General features: G+C 48.4%; 1 protein-coding gene across 9 annotated transcripts in view; it reads left to right on the forward strand.

The window, feature by feature from the left end:
• ZNF536 (zinc finger protein 536) overlaps positions 1-19,863 on the forward strand; it is a 478,014-nt gene that overhangs the window by 21,999 nt on the left and 436,152 nt on the right. Inside the window, exon 1 of one of the 9 annotated variants that reach the window (XM_084770783.1) lies at positions 14,506-14,556. The exons of the other annotated variants lie outside the window; for them this stretch is intronic. The gene's annotated coding sequence lies outside the window, so the exon portion shown is untranslated. Of the gene's footprint in view, positions 1-14,505; positions 14,557-19,863 lie in introns of those variants that run through there. 9 annotated transcript variants of the gene reach the window in all.

A 19,863-nucleotide genomic window follows, 5' to 3' on the forward strand; every position in this document is an offset into this window, starting at 1 on the left:
CACGAAGCACGAACTCCCTGTCCCATGACACATCCTTTGTTCCATTGTTGGGGACCAAAGCCGCAGCTGTGGCTGGCTCTGAACTCATAAACAGGCCACCACAAATGACAGAAGTTCAGAACAGTTGTCTCTGTATCAAAAGTGTGTTAGTGTCATTGCCACATTCTCTTCCCCTCCGAGAGACAATGGCGCAGTTGAGAGTGCTCCCTCTCCTCTGTCGTGGTCTTCCTCACCTGTGCCATATTGTCTGAGGCGGACCGTGGGGTCTCTCCACCTCTGGCAGCGGTACGGTGGGCACGGAGACCTCTTGCTGGGTTCTTTGCTGCTGCTGAGAGCCAGCTGTGTGGGGCCCTGATTAACAAGACAGTTTTGTTAGTTGCTCTGCGTTCTCGCCTTTGGCAGCTCTTGATGGGGGGGGGGGTCCCTGGGCAGAGGCATCGTGGGGACCCGCAGAAGATGCCGGCTTGGTGCCCTGATTGGTGAGGCGCTCATCTGACTGATGAGTGAGGTGGAGTAACCCCACTGGCTTCAATGAGACACTCGAATCACTGAGCGTGATTGCAGACGGGGAGAGAGGACTTTCGACCTATGTCACATCCTGTTTCCCGAGGGACTCCCATCTTGGGGAACTTTACTGTGGTGGTGCTCCTGTGACTTCAAGAACCTTTTTTCTGGAAGCCTTTGAGGCCCTTATGGTTCCTCCTCCCCATGAGTTGACAACAAGCCAGAATTCCTAGAGAAATACACCACTGAGGTTGAATTGAGGATCGAGGAGCCTAAAGAGTCTCTGTTTTCACCTGTTTTTTTCCGTAGGATTCTTCCATGCTATGAAAACCTCTCTCCCTTTCAACCCATATTATTTGCTTAGTAGAAAACTTAAAATCTGAATATATCTTTCATACGCGTATATGCACATGCATATTTACACATGTGCGTTTTGTCTATGTCTGTATTAATATTGCTTCCACCCAACTAAACTGCAAGTTCCCTGAAGCTAACACCATGTAAGCAGGCATCAGGACAAGACAGGGAAGTGATACAACTGAGGTTGAAAGTGTATGAAGCAAGCAAGAGTGCAGGTCTTCTGAAGAGGACTGGGAAGAATTAGAATAGCGTCCCACCAAACTGCTCCTCACTTTATGCACAGGCTTGCTAGGCTAAAAAAAAAAAATTGTTTTTTTTTTTTACTTAGTTGCTTATTACCAATAAGAAACTTCACCTAATGGAGTTAACATCTACTATTAGGAGTATTTTATTTTATTTTATTTTATTTTTATGCCATGCTGGGGTTCAGATCTAGAGCCTTGTTTGTGTAGACGCTGAGCTACAGCCCCAAGTCCTTATAGTTTTGACTAAAGACCCTACCCTTCCCTATGGATATGCGCTCCGTTATGACACAAAGCAAGAGCTGTTGAAGGCTAAAAGTCTTGTAACAAATGGGTCCCCAAGAGTAAAAAGAACTCCTTGGTATTATAAGATGGAGAACACAACACCAACCACTGTCTTTGGTTAGTTATTTGCTTGAGCAGTTTCTTACTCCTCCTGGGCCTCAGTTACCCCACTCGAAAAAAGAGGAAGGGGAGCTGGAGAGATGGCTCAGAGGTTAAGAGCACTGACTGCTCTTCCAGAGGTCATGAGTTCAATTCCCAGCAACCACATGTTGGCTCACAACCATCTATAACGAAATCTGTATACATAATAAATAATAAATAAATCTTTAAAAAAAAAAAGAAAGAAAAAAGAAAAAGGAAGAAGGGAAAAGACATAATTTGGGATACTCTCTAAACACCTCAGTCTCTGAGTCTTACCCAGAGCCCACTTGCATGAGTCCACTTGCATGGATAGTGCTACACCACACGGCCCCTTCCTGTTTGTCCAATGAACCCAGAGCTAAGGGATGCGTACCTCCCAAACCGTACCTACTACCTACTTGGCTTTTCTCCAGGTTCTCCTACCCTGCTAACAAAATTAAAATACTTTCGCATGCCACAGTCAGACAATGCTAGGTACACTTCACCCAAAAACCTGTCACTTTGCAGAATGGTGACAGTATTAGGTACCTCCCCCCAGCCCCGCCCCTGTTGAGTCCCCAATAACGTTTCCCACCTTGGAGCCCCCCCCCTCCCCCCACACGTCAAAACTCAGCAGAACTCCCTTGGCCCCGGGCAATATAAGAGGGACACTTGTACTGTGGCCAAATCCTCACGTCCTGTTCAAGGCAAAGAGAAAAAACAGTGGGCAGTGACAAGAGACTCTCACTGAATCTACAAATGAACACACCGGTTTGGGATGGCTCACAGGGCCGCTAGGTTTCTACGTGAGGTTGGAGAGGCGCTCTTGAAAGACCTGGCTGCCTGGCTCACATGCAGCTGCGAGGGGACTTCAACTATCCGCTCTTCTTATGAACTGCCTGTTCCACACCAGTTAGAAATACTCTTCATAACTCCCTAATGGAGCAAGTGGAACAAGATGTTATTAATACCTCGGCAGGTGCATTTGGCATTTGACCTCGGCCGGCAGGGGTACTGAGGAGCCGCTACTTCGGATGCCTGTTAGATTTCATCTTTTAGCAAAGAGTACCCTCCAGTCAGCCCATGTCTAGCCATTCTCTCTGTCTTTTCAACACCCCTCCCCCCGCCCCTGAAGTTTGGCGACATTAAGCACCGAGGACAAATCATCACCGTGTACAGATTTCGTATCAAATAAAAGAACTCAATTTGCTGCTGAACAGGGGTTTGACCTCTCCCAGATCTTGGGCTGTGCATAATTAATGTATCATTCAGCATTTGACTTTGGTATTCTCCGTACGGAGGGAATTCACCTTAAAGTATGCGTGTGTGTCCTATGCCCACAAAAACTGCATTCGGTTTATTTTGTGGGGTTTGTCTTTGGTTGAAAGGATGCTGTTGTCTTATTTTTCCTTAAGGGGACTTGTGTGGAGAAAGCTCTTTTGTTTCTGAAATTTGGCAACCAACCTTTCACTCGGTGCCTGGCGTGGAGTTTGGAAATGCATAGAAACAAACGGTTAAAGTGCACTTGTCAATAACTGATGCTAGAAACGGGGGTGGTGTGTGTGTGTGTGTGTGTGTGTGTGTGTGTGTGTGTGTGTGTGTGTGTGTGTGTGATGGCATTGGAGGGTGCCGTGACACAAACTGTGGCGTGACTCAGAGGTGACTTTGCCTGCGTTTTCTCACCGAACCTTCAGCAGTTCTGAGAGGCAGAGTCACAGGTCTAGTTTACCACACAAGGACTTATCAACACCACACCTATAGCAGGTGGCGGGCCGAGCTTGGGGCAACCTATATCCTGGGCCCCCCTGGGACACCCCTTCTTAGCCGGCAGCACTGCCTTGCTATATATGTCATGGCCGTGGCTAGAGGATTTGGTCATAGGGATGAACCCCGATAGTTTGTCTTACTGAGACTGAGATAGAAGTCTTGGGGGGGGGCAGGTCACAAAGTCCCCTGGGCTGCAGTGCCTCTCCCTGCTGAGCTACGGCTGCAAAGCTAGTCTCTACCTAAGAATTCTGTGCTAACCACAGAGTACTTGATCAAGTCAGCTTAACGGAGCAAGGGTTTAGTTTGGTTCCGTTTGAGAGGTATAGTTCGTTGTGGAAGAAAGTGTAGTGGAGTTCGTGGCCGCAGAACCTCATCTCTCTCTCTCTAGATCTGGGAACAGAGATCTGGGAGAGGAGGAAACAGGGGTGGGTGGTAGCCCCAAGACCTGTTTCCCCCAGACAGGCCTCACCTCTGCAAGGTCCCTCGACCCCCCCTAGAACACATGCCACCAGCTGGGATCCTAATGTTTAAACACACATTTCACACCCAAACTATAACCGCCCCCTCAATTCACTTCTTGGTAGTATGTTGTGTGTGTGTGTGTGTGGGGGGGTGTCTTTTAAGTGCTTTCTTGTCTGGGCAAAGGCCGACCTCTCTGAATCTGCCCTCCTGCCAAGTTGATGAAATGTAAGGAGATGCTTTCTATTGATTTTTTAAAGGCGGCGCAGGACTCAACTGATAATCATAGGTGTGACCTGTGCTGTTTTGCAGGCAGACACAAGCAGCTCCGAGCCTTGTTGTATGACTCTGATGTTTGGGGTATGCATTCTTTGAAGATTACTTCTAAAGCAAGGCTTCCAAATCCTTAATTCACGATTCTGTCTCTTCCTGTGGTGTTTACATTCCACCATGGCAGAAGATCACTGTGAAAGAAAAAGATGAAAATGCGCTTCTAAAAAGGGCTTTCGTGCACGGGGCCTCCTTCAAAGACCCCAGCCCTCTCTACCCTCTCGTCAACGCTCAAGTCTGGGCTTCGTCTCCAGGAACACACGCATCAGCGTGCAACTTGAAGGGTTGTGATGCTGTGTTGGCACGCCGAGGATGAGCTCTTGGGGCACGGAGCTGCGTGGAGCACGTGCGGGTGGGACTTTCATCTGCCACACGGGAGGGCTCACAGGTATAGTCGGGGGTCGATTTTTACCCCCTTCCTGTAAAGACCCCGCAGGAGTGTAGTTAGGGATTGATTTCATCCCTTTCCGGAGTAATCCTGGGAAAGCGAACTGATAGGGCCAGCGGACTTAGTGATGGGGGATACTGAGAGAAAGGAAGCCTCATGCCTTGAATGGCCGCTGCGTTCCGAGCCTGAGAGCTGAGTACCACCGTGTGGTCACATGGGATGGCTCTCGGTTCACCGACCTCCCAGATGACTCTGTTCTCTTGCCGTCTGTCTGTCTTCAAAGGGCGCTAAAATGCACGGTGAGTGTAAGGGCCAAGTTAGATCAGAGAATTCCCAACCTGGCTGCTTTGGAGGTGCAGATGGGGAGATCCCCTGGGGGTCACAGAAATGTCCCCAGGTCCCAAGTGCATAATCCCAACGGGTGAAGGGTCCAGCCTTGACCTCTGATTTACACACTCACCTTTCCAGTAATAGGTTCAGAAACGGAAAGCAGGACCGTGTGGATTTTTATGGTCATTTTTTTGAACTGTTTCCTTAACATTCTGATCACTCCAGAAGGCTCAGTTTAGTCTTAAAATTAAAACATAAAACACCAAATTATTTCACTTTTAAAATATGTTCCGTTTCTGGGGAGTACATCCTGGTAGTTCCATTGGCCTTGGCTGGCTCTGGAACTAAGCACGGCTCCAGGTCCCCTGGGTTCTTCAGGTTCCTCTGGGGGATGATGGAGACAGGTTTCAGAGGATGGAGGGGCCTGGGGGGAGCATCAGCCATTGGCCTTTCTATCTCCTTCACAACAACGTCACCCAGGCTCATTAAAACCAACTCCCCGGCTCTTTCATGTTTTCCCTCCCAGTTGTATGGCGTGGTACAAGGGCATGTGTCTTCCTTATCTGAGCAACTTAGACATGCTAAAGACCAACTGGTGAGGTTTGTGGCATCTGTGGTGGAACCGTCAGTGATGGAGCATACAAGGGACCCAGCAGGAATGGGACTAGGTCTGTCTGACAGACAACAAAGATGTTGTGATGGTTGGAGACACAGACACGTAGCTCTTGGGTCATCCTACCTGGCCATCTCTATAGCATTTTCAGATTCAATTTGGGGACACTGGAAAAATGAGATAAGTATTGAGGGTGTGTCTATTTTAGAAAGTTTTGTTGTGAATCTCACAATTATAATTCCATTTAACGCCACTTGTTCCATGATGCTTTGGAGAGGATGGGAATTGCTTGAAATTGAAGATGGTGACAGTGGTGGTGGCAAGCCACAGAGGGCTACGAGGCCCGAAATCTTGCCTCAATAGGACTCTCGCCCTTTGTCCAACTTCTCCACCACCCAGCATGTCTTGGCTTTTTGATGGCCTCATTGGTACAGGGGAGACCTTATGGTGAATTGGAGGAGGCTTCTAGCTGGAGTTTCTAGAGGGCGGCGTGAATGATAAATACTGTTAATATTCAGAAGGAAGAATCGATTTAAAAAAATGTGCCTTTGATTCACTAATCTCTGACACTGAGACATTTTTTTTTGAAGTCCGTTGCTATAATTAGATTCTATAAGCCATTTTATGCCGCTATCAAAATTTTAAGAGACATAGAAAATTTAAAGTTTTTTTTTTCTTCTTTTGGTTTGGGCTGACAATCTGTCAGATCAACATGAGTGGTCCTGCAGAGGCTTCTGTGTGGGACCAGGGCCTCGCTCTGTCACAGGGCTGTGGCTGACAGCTTCCCCGGTGCTGCCCCAACAAGCCCCAGCCTGGATTTTAAGAACCGCTGTGGAGTGTTTGTTTCGGCTTGCTCTCTTCTCTGCTGAAAGGTGGCGGCTGAGTGGCCAAGTGAGAAGTGACTATGCCTGTCGGTAGGAAGCTGGGACTCTGACCCCATCCACTGGTGGTGTGGGTGTGTCCTGGTTGCCTAAGGGAAGGGAGGAGATGAGGAGGTGAGTGACACCAACAGCTTCTGCTCATGGCCCACGAGTGGAGTGTGAGAGGCCTTCTTTAGTCGTAGGGAATAAGGTGTCACAAGATTAGTGAGTCAGAAAAGACAATAATCCCCAAACTAGTGTGCTTCATCTCAACTTTAAAAAAAATAACAGCTTTCTAAAGCTGAAGCACTGTTTTGCTCTTGAAGAAGAAGAAGAAGAAGAAGAGGAGGAGGAGGAGGAAGAGGAGGAGTAGGAGGAGGAGAAGGAGGAGGAAGAGGAAGAGGAAGAGGAAGAAGAAGAAGAGGAAGAGGAGGAAGAGGAGGAGGAGGAGAAGAAAGAAAGGAAAGAAAGAAAGAAAGAGCAAAAGGATCAGTTTGCAGAGAAGACAGATTTAACTCCAATTGTGTGGGGGGGGGGGCAGGGAGGGGACGTCTGCCGTGTCACCACGGCCCTGTGACGATTAGCATGAAGGCCAGCTGCACTCTAGCCGGCCTGAAACTTGTTCCTACCAGAATGTTAAAGACTCAGTGAAAAGGGAGATTACGTCTATCTAGTTACCCCATTCCTTGATATATACTCCATGTCACAGTCTCATTGTCTCCTGGGTAAAGGCAGAGAGCTCAGATGCCCACTATCTCTCCCCTGGTGCTCCAAACGCTCCGCTTTGAAGTTTTTATAATCCATCTGTCATCTTCCAGCGAGGAGGGCACATGTTCTGTACCACTCAATTACAGAATTCTCCTCTGCCGGCTCCAGTGAGACAGGCGAGAATGTTATGGGTGGTTGAGAGAAACTGTCAGATACACCGAATTCCTGGGACTCACACGGGCAGTGTTGTTCCAGGCTAGGGACAGCCCGTCGTATTGTTCAAGTGCACACAGATACATTTGGCATTGGACTACAAAGCCTTTGATTTCTTTCCTCCGTTTGATTGTTCACATTTGAAAAAGAGAGTCATTTAACCCTCCACTGGAATGTGGACCGACCCTCACACGCAGACTGAAAAGATGACATTTGGTTTTTTTTTTTTTTTTTTTACTAACAAGAAGAAGCCGGTAGCCCAACTGTGCCGAGCTTGGGAAGTCGGGAGGCTTTTGTTTTCACTTTGATGAAATTAGATTTTTTTTTTGAAACTTGGGCTTGTTAAGGATGGCAACTAGATGCAGCTGGAGTATCGTGGGATGGATTTTTATCGTTCTAAGAATGGACAATCTATTAAATGGTCTGCTGTCTGGGAGAGAGAGGGGAAAGCTAATGTGGTCTGAGCAGTCTTTGAAACGGGCAGTCGGATTTAGGGACGGTCTACCTTGGAGTGGCTGGTGATGCTAGAGCTTCTGTTACCTCCGCAGTCATTGAGTCACGGGTGGTTAAATTCGTTGTCTTATGTGAAATGAGTTTGATGATCTCGGCTTAGCCTCTAGTGGGTATTAATTCACATTATGAAATATTCCAGAATAATTTAGCACCGTGTGGCATAATTTGCATTTTTTACTCAAGACAGGGGCAATGGTGGCTGCATGCCTTCTCTCCTTTCCACACGGAGGCCAGCTCCCGTTGGTGGCTTTCAGGATGATGGTTTTTGTGGGGCTAACTGCTAATGGTTTGTGGGGGAGCAGATGGCATAAGATCTTGGGGGTAGTGAGAATAAGACTTTGGCAGCTTGGGCACTGAAACCCAAGAAGAAGCCTTCGCAGGGATGTGGCTGCTGTTGGTGTGAGCGGTGATTTCATAACTCTGTCCAGCCAGCGGTGATGCAGCCCGGACGCATGTGCCACTGCAGAGACACATATGTGCCCCTGAAGAGACATGTGTTGGGATGGACGCATACTATGCGAGGACATGGGCCCTGGGCACCCCACAATTTGTAAAAAGAATGCCTTCCCTTTAACCAACGACGGAGGGTTTCCAGAAAGGCAAGATACTATTACAGTAATTAATTTAGTGAAACTTCTTAAATCTGATCTTCTGTTCAAACTAATAATGGGGAGGATGGGGTGGCTCGGTGTCGTTAATTGAAATCTGGAGACAATAAAAAAATGTCTTTTTGCAACTTCAATACAGCAGTCTGGAACCGTCGGGTCAGGCTGTGAACCAATTTTCTTCTCATTACTTTTGATTTTGGAGTCAATACAAATTTCATCAGTGATTGTAGGGTGCAGATCTCTGTCTGCAAGGACCCTGTCATGGGAGAATATGTGTGCGTGGTGGGAAGATTTACAGAAAGCTTTTCTGGAGAGGCACGAGAAGGTGGGAAATGCTGAAGCCAATAGCTTTTCTTGCTGTGGCTCCTTCACTCGGGGTGATTAAGGGGAGCTGGACCTGCGAAGCTCAGAGTCTGCCTGCCAGCCGGGGTGGGGTGGGGTGGGGTGGGGGTGGGGAGGCAGCTGGTGCCTGCCTCTGCCCTCCTTCCTTGCTTTTGAGCATTTTCTTCTTCGCTTCCCTCCTCCCCTTCAAGTTACAAATGTGTGTAGAATATTCCTGCAACCCACAGAATGTAATCGTAGGACACAGGCTCAACTTTACAGGACTTGCTGACACTTTGGACATGTTCTGAGCAAAGAAGTCTTTCCTGTGGAAGTGTGGACCCAGGGTGTGTCATGTGACTCCTCAGTTTGGCCTGTGTGGGGTTTGCATCCTTGCAAGTCATAGGATCGGCCCATCTATCATCAGATATTGGCCTAACTGGACATTTTTTACGAGCCCGGTTTGCTATTTACGTTAAAAGCAATTCGCAGCAATGCCCTGTCTTCGTGATTCGGTATTGGCAATCGCGACGTATGTTTAATCACATTTTCCATGAGTAATTATCTAATTCACATGATTACCAATATAAAACGGGGCAAATGGAACTGAGGTTTAACTCCATCCTGCTTGGGCAGTGACACAGGCACACCGAGGGACCTGGGTGATGGGTGCGCTTGCGAACTCTCTTTTGCCTCTGCTGTATCGTTGAGATTTTTTTTTTATTAACAAGCTTTTTGATGCTGAACTTGAGCAAGAGAGAGGCTATTTGGAAGTCTGTGATAATGTAGTTTGAGGTTCACTCTGTCTGCATTTTTTTTTTTTTTTTGATCAGGGCTGTCCTTCTGAAGATTTCCGGGAGACGGAGGTCACATTTTTTTTTTTATTCGTGTTGAAAAATATTCATTTATCAGTATTGGCGCAACTGTAAACAAGCGATAAACTGACAACATCTACAACAGTAAAACTGACAGCATTTACTTTAATTTTCTGTCATTTTGGTAATTATATCAATCAAGACCCAAAACTAAAATGATATTTTAGCATGCAGTAAGAAATGAGGAATTCAGATCTTAAAAGACCATTACAATTAGCTTTGAAATGTTCGCCATTTTAACCATAATTGTTTCATATAGCTTATATGTCTTCATTTACAGCCGAATATTCCGTTGATCTTTTATAAACAAAGTAGCACCCATCTGCTCCTTGAGACACTCCTGGCGTCTATTCATTGCAAAAATAATACATGTCCTAATGACTTCCACATATTTTGAAATCTCCCTTTTGAAATTGGACTTGGCAGATCGTTTGCAGGTACTTGAGTTGCATCTGTTTGCAATTTTGCAAACGCGGAAGACTTTAATGTTGAGCACTGCAAGAGGGCTATTTTAATCCTCAGATAACATTGGCTGTCATCAAAAGGCACATTTATCTTTTCGAAGGTGGGGCAAATGTTTAATGTTAGAAGACAGTGAAAGGCCAAGGCTGAGGCCGAGGTCTAAATATCCTACTCTCGAGCGCCATGCCTTCTGTGGGGCTCCCCCCTGCCCCCCACCAAGTTGGCTTTCAGTTTTTCTCTTTCTTTCTTCCTTCCTTCCTTCCTTTCTTTCTTTCTTTCTTTCTTTCTTTCTTTCTTTCTTTCTAAGTTTTAGCTCCACCCGCGCTGCCAAGAGGATGTTTTTTTTGCTGATAAAATGAAAAATCAGGAAGAGAGTAAGTCTGAAGTCATTGTGAACTCCACGGTTCTTGGGGGGCTCGTCACCACCATGTGGCTAGCAGCTGACCAGCTTGGGGTCGACTCTGTTTGCAGGGAAGAACTAAACAGAATGGTGCTGCAGAGTACCCGCCTGGAATGTGGACAATGGCCTGCCACCCTCCCTGGGACAGGCTGCCACTCTTTGGGAGGGACTGCCCAGCCCTGAAAGGCCAGGGACTGGTCAGCTAGCTGGTGAGACCCATCTCTAAATGGAGGGATGCTTTGGGGCGGGGGGAATGTCTGTTTCTCTGTGTAAAGTCTGGAGCTTGAAACTGGAGTCAGTGAGTGTCTTTTCTCCCGTGCTGCCTTTGATCCTGTTGCTGGTTTATCGGTCCCTCGGAACTGAGAAGGCAGGACCGGATACTTTCCTCCTCTCTCTTTCCCCTCTGACCCTCCCTCAGACCTACACACCTCGTGCACCTTGCAGGAAGCTTCCTCCTTGTTCACCAGTCTGCTGTGAAGTTTCTCATGAGAGGATAAGGCTGTTGGAGGCAGACAGACAGAAGCAGTTGGCCATTGGAGTGTCGCCAGCAACTGGTAACCAAAGGGACTTTGGAAAGCAAAACTAGCTCCATCTTCCTGGGGACCTGAGTGAACATAACCCATAAGCAGATGTGGCTCTGGTGCCTGACAATTATCTAAGTGAAGGGAGGTGTGTCAGAGGCCTTCCTGGGAAAAGATTATCTCATAATAAAGTGCATATTGTAGGGTTGTTGCACAGTTCATTATAGCTGGAAATGCCTTTGGGATGGAAAAGTCCACTAGAACAGTGTCCTGGTTTTCTTAGTAGGTCACCATCACTGGATACGGTTAGGTATCAATCATCAATGGTTGATAAATGTCCACTTCTCTGGTATCAATAGCTTGCTAGGTAGGTTCTAGTCTACGTTTCCTTTTCTAGAATGTTCTTGGGTAGTGCAGCATTAAAGGCATCATAGATTTCTGAGATAAATCTTTTTTATTTTAATTGTTAGTATCTCGAGCATTTAATCACACGGGTGCTGTATTTACATCATCACTACTTTCTCCTGCCTCTCTCCAGCTCCTCCCACGTTCTCCCAACTCCACCTCCACCTCAAATTCATGACTTTGTCTTTATTATTGTTTTACACCCCCTGCCCCGCCCAACTTCTGAGTCCACTTAGTGTTGCTCCCACGTATGCGTGTTTAGGGCTGACCACTGTTAACTGGATAATCTGTTGCGGGGGGGTGGGGTGGTGTGGCTCATGGAAAACATTGACTATCTTCTCTCTCAGCGATCATTGGTTGCCTGTAGCTCTTCACAAAGGGCGGGGCCTTGTGGGAGTTCCTCCATCCATGCTAAATGGTTCTGTCATTATGCTGGTCTTATTTAGGAGATCACATCATGGAGACATCATGGGTGCAGCTCCCCTGTCATGGACAGAGGACGCTATCTCGCAGTAGACACCCTGGTCCTCCGGCTCTTCCGATCTCTCCGCCCCGTCTTCTGAGATGTTTCTTGGGCCCTAGGTGTAAGGGTTGTGCGTTAGCTAAGTCACCTGAGGAAAAGCACCCACAGCCAGCTGCACTCTGCACTTTGACTAGCTGCGAACGTCTGTAGTGGTGTCCATCTGCTGTAAAAAGGAGGCCCCTTAACGAGGGCGAGAGCTGCTGTGTGTCTGGGGCTAGTCCTGCCTGCGAGCTATTGGGGTTAAATCTAAGGGAAACTGGTGACAATACAACGTCCCCTGTCCTGTTTTATTTGCGGCTGTGGGGAGGGGAGGTGGTGGTGCGCACAGAGTGGGAACTGGCACCCGATGTCTTTGCTTTTTTCTGCGTCATTTGTATTCTGATGTTCTCATATATGGGTGATTACACTTTAAAGAGAAGAGACCTCACACTCCTCAGATGATCAGAAATTTCACATTACCAGAGTGATATAGTGGGGCGCAGAGGAGCGAGTCTCTCTGTGCAGCAGCAGGGTCCTGAGGGGAACACAAGCAGTGATTTTTTTTTTCCTGAGTGGGGACCTGGTTGGAGAGGGTAGAGGGCACCTGACCACTGGTTAGAAGTGCAAATTCTCATGTCCTGGCCCTCAGAGCGGTGCTGAGGGTGAGCTAGGCCTCCAGGGGTTTCTGAGCTGGCTGCCTCAGGGTATATAAAATAGGATAACTTTTTTCCCCATTCACCACTTGATCACAAGATATTGGAAACCGTAGAGGTGGCTGACGTCTTAAATAGACTTATCTTATGCATGTGTGAACTCTGAGGAGTTCTGCCTTCTGTGCTGCAACAGGTGAGCTGTGGAGTGGCTGATCCGTGACTTCCGCAGCTTGTCTTACCCTGGGTGTTAGGCATCTCTCCGTCCATACTGGGGGCGGGGCGTGACTGTTGCTACCAGTGTGCAGCCAACACCCCTAATCCACAGAGTCCCCACAGTTCCTTGTTCAAACTTTGCAAGCGGTGAATGAAGATTGTTGTCATGGCGGAGCTAATACTAAGACAGCGTTGGACAGAAGCTAGCGTTATGTGATTGGGAGGCGTGAGGAAGAAGGGCTAGTGGTGGAGGCAGGAGGCTGGCCACCTTTGACATCTTGGCCATTTGCTTTTTATTGTAAAGTTTATTATTATTGTTGTTGTTGTTGTTGTTATTATTATTATTATTATTATTATTATTATTAATTATTATTATTTCATGTGTATAGTTGTTTTGCCTGCATGTATGTCTGCAGCATGTGTGTGCAATGTCTGCAGAGGGCAGAGGAAAGAGGGTATCAGATCTCCTGGAAACTGGATTTATAGATGGTTGTGAGCCATCACGTGGGTGCTGGGAACCAAACCTGGATTCTCTAGAAGAGCATCCAGTGCTCTTAATTGATGAGCCCCATGTTTTTTTTTTTTGCAACCAGAACTTCCCTGGCAATGACTGATGCTTTGGGTGGTAAGTTTAGGATGGGATGGTAAAGCTGGGCGTGGTGGCGCACGCCTTTAATCCCAGCACTCAGGAGGCAGAGGCAGGCAGATTGCTGTGAGTTCGAGGCCAGCCTGGTCTACAAAGTGAGTCCAGGACAGCCAAGGCTACACAGAGAAACCCTGTCTTCTCAAAAAACAAAAAATAAAAAACAAACAAACAAAAACAAAACAAAACAAAACAAAAAAAAGAATGGTAACACAATTCGTTGTGTTGCTGCTGAGAATCTTCCTCCGGGCTGGCCACAACTCTTTGTTAGAAAGATATTGGCTTGATAATCAGCCAGGGCTGCCATATTTAAGTCTCTGGTGAGTCCACGAAGCTGCCCCTGCAGAGAGTGAGGAGCCAGTTTGAGAAGACGGTGACATGTCCTCCGTAGCCCCAGGCTCAGTCCTGTCTCAGGGACAGTGAGACCCTCTGCAAAGGCCGTAGGGTCCCTGGCTTGTCTCATCTATCGGTGTCTCAGGAGTACCTGCTGGGGTCTTTCCAAGTGAGGCTTGTACTCTGCTGGGCAATTATGGATAATGCATGGATTTTTAAACTTTAAAAGTTGGGTTTCTTAATCCCTGTTAGAGAGACGTAAGGAACATATTGCAGTTATCACTTCACAGTTCTAATTTCTCAAGGTGAGAGTACTTTTTTTTTTTTTAAAATGACTTGATTTAAAGTTGATTTATAGCACAATACTAAGTTCAGGTGGCCCAAGGACAGTGGCGAGGAAGCGAGCTGTGGGAACAGCGGCTCAGGCCTTCCCTGTGCAGCTCCTGCCCCAGGAAGCTGAGGCTAAGCCACACAGGGGTGAATGCTTTTTGATGGAGTCCCACCCACCCCTGGAGGCTCACGCTGCTGCTCATGGGTGCACTTCGGTATCATGTTGGTAAAGCAATTACTGGCACTGCTGGAGGCCCACGGGTTCAAAGCTAGTGAAGAAATCTCTGGTTCCCCCCCCCCTTTTTTCTGAGATATGGTTTGGTTCGTTCGGGGTGGTGCTGGTGGGATTTCAATAAAGGAGAAAACAGCACCCATCCATGAGCAGTAAATAAGGGCAGAGTTCAGTTCTCATCCTTGGCTGAGAGAACCCAAGGTGAGAGAGCCAGACCTCAGCCTCCTCTCTCCTCTCTTGTCTACTTCCTGTTGGGACACAGACCTTTGGGAATGCGGAAGGAGCTGTCATTGAGTGGTCTCAAAGATTCCCCAAGGGGTGGAAGTAACAGCAAGTCTTCTGCTAAGTAGCATTGGCTGACACATGGTAAAGGCATAGGGTTTGGGCTGACTTTGAGGCCACCAAAAGTGCCTGCCTGGTGCCTGCCTGGTCCCTGCCTGGTCCCTGCCTCGTGCCTGCCTGGTCCCTGCCTGGTGCCTGCCTGGTGCCTGCCTGGTGCCTGCCTGGTGCCTGCCTGGTGCCTGACTGGTCCCTGCCTGGTGCCTGCCTAGTGCCTGCCTGGTGCCTGACTGGTGCCTGACTGGTCCCTGTCTGGTCCCTGCCTGGTGCCTGCCTGGTGCCTGCCTGGTGCCTGACTGGTGCCTGACTGGTCCCTGCCTGGTGCCTGCCTAGTGCCTGCCTGGTGCCTGACTGGTCCCTGTCTGGTCCCTGCCTGGTGCCTGCCTGGTGCCTGACTGGTGCCTGACTGGTTCCTGCCTGGTGCCTGCCTAGTGCCTGCCTGGTGCCTGACTGGTCCCTGTCTGGTCCCTGCCTGGTACCTGCCTGGTGCCTGCCTGGTCCCTGCCTGGTGCCTGCCTGGTCCCTGCCTGCAGGCTGTGCCTGTACCTGGCTTTCTTGTTTCAAGGCTGTGTCTTTGGAGGGCTGGGAAACGCCCGTGCTTCTGAGTTAGCTGCTTTGTGAGCTCACTGGAGAGGGAGAGGTACACAGTGGCACCCTGCTTGGGGCAGCAGCTTGGCTAGGGCCTAGATGTGTGTTGTGGGTCCTGTGAAGGCCCTCAGTGCTTCCTGAGCTCCTCGGTTGCTCAGTGCTCCTTGGCAACATGGGTAACTGGTAACTTGATGGGGGAGCAATAGTATCTCTTTCTCACAGTATTAGGGACTTCACCCTCAGAAGGGACGTCCTAACTCTGCCGTTGCTCACAAACAACCAGCTCCTCTGTCCAGGTGGCTAGCTGGGTTTGTTTAGTTCAATCTCTGGAACTTTCCAAGGGCGACTCTAAGGCAGGTGAGGTGTGATTTTAAGTTTCCTGTAAACCCGAGGCCTTCCTCCATCCCACGCCCCAGGCAAATGGAGGGTAACACCAACTCCCATGGAAATGACCTGTCAGAGGCAGACAGGTAGACTGGAGTCCAGCTGATCAGTCTGAGATCTCAGGAGCAGGCAGATTCTGAGGCGACTTCTGTATGGTGGGGAACTATGCAAGGGAAGACGTTCCAGGGGCACCAGGGTTGGGCCCAAGAAGATGACCCAAGTTTTCACACAGTGTCTGACACATAATAAAAGTTTAGTAAATATTAGTTATTTAACTGAGTGGGATCATAGCCTTGGTCTGTTTGTGGGTTTGAGAGCCAGCCTAGTTGCCTGCAAAGTATGTACAGTGTTTCTGACTTGCCCTGGAGCTGGGAACCCCGGGGCCACTGGCTGTCTGATGTTTGGTGCCTTCACCTGTAGGATTAATGCTGGCACTTACTAGAGGCAAACTTTCAGAGAGGAAGGTGACAATGAGGATGCTTTTCTCTGCTTTGTAACTCTCTTTCTCTGCATGGTGAACTCTTTTCTGACCCATTCTCCAACTCAGCCCCATGTCAGAAATGCTTGTGTTCGTTAAGTTTTCTGCTACTCCTTTTGTAAGAATAAAAGTCCCCTAGCCACAAGTCTGTGTGTGTGTGTGTGTGTGTGTGTGTGTGTGTGTGTGTGTGTGTGTGTATGTGTACATGCATATGGGCATGCTTGCCTGTTTTCCTGTTTATGGATTACAATTTGACTTAGTTTTCCCTTTGTTGTGTACCTCCAAGTAAGGAAGATTTCCACTTGAATTCCTTCTAAAGATCTAACTAGATACTTCTAGGCTGACACACACACACACACACACACACACACACACACACACAGAGTGAGAAAGAGAGATAGTGAGAGAGCAAGTGAGAAAGAGAGAGAGAGGCACACACATGTACAGAGAGAGAGGCACACACATGTACAGAGAGAGAGGCACACACACAGAAATATACACAAGCACACACAAACACACATACAGGGGTACACACAGAAAGAGGCACACACATGCACACATACACACACAGAGAGAGGCACACACACAGAAGCACACATGCACACAGAGACACACACAGAGGTCCACACATATTGGTACACACATGTACACACACTCACACACACATAAAGAGAGAGAGAGAGAGAGGCACACACAGAGAGGCATACACACAAGCACACACAAACACACACAGAAGCACACACACTCAGAGAGAGAGAGACAGAAAGAGAAAGAGAGAAAGAGAGAGGGAAGAGAAGCGCACGCGCGCACACACACACACACACACACACACACACACACACACACACACACAGTTGGGGGGGTGGAGGCACACACAACTTTGGGCTGGACCAAAACACTTCATAAGAAAATAAGACGCAGCAACTCAACCACACAGAAAAGAAGCTCTCGGTTTTTTACTTCCAAGTTTGGCAGCTTGGTGAACTTGAAAGGTTAGCTATGAATAAGCATAATCAGATCTTTCTTCTTGTCCATATTTAATTCAAATGCGACAGCTCCATGTTGACTTCTAATACAGAAAGGCCACCCACCATGGTGGCACTCCCAGCCAATGAAGCTGGGCTGGTGAAAGCTTTCTTAAACGGTGCTAATCAGCCCGGAGAGGCCTGCCCTCTATCCCCATCAGTATTCTGAATTCAGATGTGCTGATAACCCGAAATTGAATGTGTCAGGATGCAGACCTGTGAAGGAAGCGGGGGAACTCCAGCCTGGAGGAGCTGGAGACAGGAGACAATGCCTGGGGTGAGGGTGGGGGTGGGGTGGACACACACACACACACACACACACACACACACACACACACACACACATTCTCCCTGGTCTCCAAGCATCCCCTCTTCAACTGGTGTGTGTGTGTGTGTGTGTATGTGTGTGTGTGTGTGTGTGTGTGTGTGTGTGTATGTGAGACAGAGAGAGAGAGACAGAGGGAAAGAGAGATAGAGACAGAGAAGACAGAGGGAGAGACAGACAGACAGACAGACAGGCAGACAGACAGACAGACAGACACACACACACACACACACACACACACACACACACACACAATTGCATTCCCCCTGGTCCTTAGCATGCCTTCTTTAACTAGGGTGTTTGTGTGTGTGTGTGTGTGTGTGTGTGTGTGTGTGTGTGTGGCAGAGAGAGAGAAAGAGAAGACAGACAGAGGCAGACAGACAGAAGGAAAGAGAGACAGAGAAGACAGGGGGAGAGACAGACACATAGACAGAAACACACACACACACACAAACACAGAGACAGAGACAGACACAGGCGGAGATGGACACAGACAGACAGACACACAGAAACACACACACACACACACACACACACACACAGAGAGAGAGAGAGAGAGAGAGAGAGAGAGAGAGAGAGAGAGAGAGATTGAGTCATATTTTGTCCAGGGCCAGTGACAAAATGGAAGCTTTCAAGTTCTGAAATATTTATACGGTTAATTTAGAGCTTGTGTATGTTAAAGGAATCAACAGATATTTTGGCTGTTAAGGGGTGAATGGATAATTTGCAATTAATTTTTCTTCTCTTAAGCCACGGCTATTTTAAAACCTTTCTCCCACTCTCTCATATAAGAGACAGACAGACACCCACACCCACCCCAGTCTGTTGAGCACGTCTCACAGGGAAGTTTAACAAAAGAGTCGCTATTGTCACTGTCCCAGCCGGCAGCAGTGCAGCTGAGGGTCAGTTGCTATTTCTATTTTAAACCTTGATTTTTGCAAAGTTTGTCTTTTGACTGTTCTCATTCTAATCAGGCTTAGTTGGGGGATCTGCTCCAAGCTCCACACCAGGCTGTGAGGACACAGGAAGATAAAACGAGGGGAGGGTTAAAAAAAAAGTTCTGCACTGTCAATAGTCCTCTGTGAGTGTGTGTGTGTGTGTGTGTGTGTGTGTGTGTGTGTGTGTGTGTGTGAGAGAGAGAGAGAGACAGAGAGAGACAGAGAGAGACAGAGAGAGACAGAGAGAGAGAGAGAGACAGAGACAGAGACAGAGACAGAGACAGAGACACAGAGACACAGAGACACAGAGACAGACAGACAGACAGAGAGACAGAGACACAGAAAGAAAGAGAGAGAGAGAGACAGAGAGAGACAGAGAGAAAGATAGAGAGAGAGACAGAGACAGAGAGAGACAGAGAGACAGAGACACAGAGAGACAGAGACAGAGACAGACAAACAGACAGACAGACAGACAGACAGACAGACAGAGACACAGAAAGAGAAACAGAAAGAGGGAGAAAAAAAAAACCCCAGTGTTGTGACACAAGCCTGCACTTTCAGCCCTCAGGAGGTTGAAGCAGGAGGATCAAGAGACTTGGGCTAACAGGAAAGGGCTTCGTAGTGAGTTCCAGGCTGGGCCAGGCTTACATGGCAAGATGCTGCCTCAGAAATCCAAGGCTGAGTGTGTAGCTCAGTGGTAAGGTACCACTTAGCACAGACAGTTTCTTCTTGTGATAATATCTGAACTCGCTTGTGAACTCTTGGCTTCTTCAAGCCAACTGCTTCTTCAGTGTGGCCCCTGTGACCAGAACTGGAACTGTGGTGATGGCATCCCCAGCCTCACGCGGTGTGGTGTTCCACCCTCCGGTCTAGCCCTAACATGCCCGGATCCTCAGGAGCCCCTGCTGCCTGCTTTTCTACCGTGGCTTCTTGATGTCTTGATCAGCTCCGGTGCCATCTTGCCTCTGTAGCCCCTCCTCCTGCAGGTCAGGTGGCTTTCTTCCCTGCTCCACAGAGCATCTGTCACTCTGTCTTGGTTTAGAAACATCTGCACAATCTTGTCCCTCCTGCCGTGACAGGCGCCGTGGGGGTTGGGTCCAAATGAGATGGACTTTTGCACAGCGCTCACCTGCCTTGCCTGGCACAGAGCTAGGTAGGGGCTGTTGGGGCGAGGGGGCGGGGGACGACACAGGAGGAGGTGGAGTTGCTTAGGCTTGCCTCCCATCAGGATTCCTGAGGCCTGCACTTAGGGGTCGCCATATGCAGAGAAAGGGGCAGCAAGGGACAAGCTAGCCTTGGCAACACAGTCAAGAAATCCAAGAAGCCTTCTACTATTTGCGTCTTGTCTTGTCTGGGATCACCCTGCTACCTCCCATCTTCGAAGGGATGCAGAGATGCCTTGCCGCCCTGGCCGATGCCCTTTTCTGCAGAGCTCATAGGGACCACTCTGCCAATGGGTAGGGAGAGGGTCCCTCATCTGCATCACCAAAGACCAGGGATTAGAACCAGAGAGATGCCACCATGTGCCCGCCGTCAAAGAAGAAGAGGAACTCTTCCTGTGCTTTGGGCCCAGTCGTGGCTTCCCCAGGGGAACGG

Source organism: Acomys minous (genome assembly GCF_964271855.1).
Source record: "Acomys minous genome assembly, chromosome: 20".
In the NCBI taxonomy this organism is placed as follows: Eukaryota; Metazoa; Chordata; class Mammalia; order Rodentia; family Muridae; genus Acomys; species Acomys minous.